Raw genomic sequence first — 1,255 nt, forward strand, 5'->3', positions numbered from 1 at the left:
AGTATTTCTCTGTCATCTTTGGTCATATTTTCTCTTAGCCAGATTGTCTTATATTCGTGTGTGGCCTGGACTTTCGCTTTCTGTATTACATCAGTTACCATTTGCTTATTCATAAATGCCACCTTTAAAGGGCATTTCTTTCCATTTTCGAAGAATCCCAACCTCCTGTGGGCTATGATATTCTGTTCCGAGAATTCGGGATTTGTGACCTTGAGAATATTGGCAATCAATTCCTTGTCTTCGTTGTATCGCTCGAGTCCATCTTCTATAACTTTTTCTTCGTGTGCCAATATGACTATGTCCTTGGTTACATCAGCCAAATTTGCAATATTCCTTGCTTGTTACCCAAAGTGGGACTTAAATTCAATTTAATTTACCGTCTCTGCAAGTTGTGTCTTTATTTGTTCCTTTGTGATCTCGATGTTTTTTTTCTAAACTTTATTTCATTTAATTTACAGTTTCCTTTGCTTTAGATTCATCGGCATATGTAGCTGTCATTTTTTGCCTCTTCCATTATTTGAAACTGGCTGCTTGACAAATTACTTTCAATCTGCTTATCAGTTTCCTGTACTTTGATTACTTCATCCACTTTTTCTTGCAGATTCTTTGCCTCGATTTGACTACTGTTGCCAATCTTGGTTTCTATTTCTTCCACCTTTTCCTTTTCCTTTGATTTTCATGTTATAATTTTCAGTATTCTCTCTCTGAATGGTGTTTTTGCGCAAATTATCCACCAGTTCCTCCAAATTTATGTTTTCTTCGCGTATTTTCTGCTGCCAGGTTTTCTACCTTAGAGTCAAGAGCCGTAATTCTGTCTGCTGCTTCTGTTAGCTTCATTTTCAGGTCTGAATGGTTACCCATGAAACAAAAATAGAGCTGTACTCACGGCAGTTGTTTCTATGCGCGAAAACGCTTACCACACAGTATTTGCGGTCACTTCTCGCCTCCCTCTCCTTCACTCTCTATCTTTTTCAGTTTTTCACTTATTCGTTCACTTTACAACCCAAATTACTCATGAACCGTACACATTTACAGAACCCATGGCCTGATCTTCTCCGTATTTAACAAGTGTGTGGGTGTGTGTGTCTGTGTATTATGTATATATATAGATATGTATATGTATATATGCATAGGTATGTATGTATGAATATATACACACTTAAATGCATAAATACCGTTATCCTTTCTTTTTCTCGTTTCCTCTTACACACACACACACACACACAAACACACACACACACACTCTCAAACACGT

Source organism: Penaeus chinensis, chromosome 25 (genome assembly GCF_019202785.1).
Source record: "Penaeus chinensis breed Huanghai No. 1 chromosome 25, ASM1920278v2, whole genome shotgun sequence".
NCBI classification, from domain to species: Eukaryota; Metazoa; Arthropoda; class Malacostraca; order Decapoda; family Penaeidae; genus Penaeus; species Penaeus chinensis.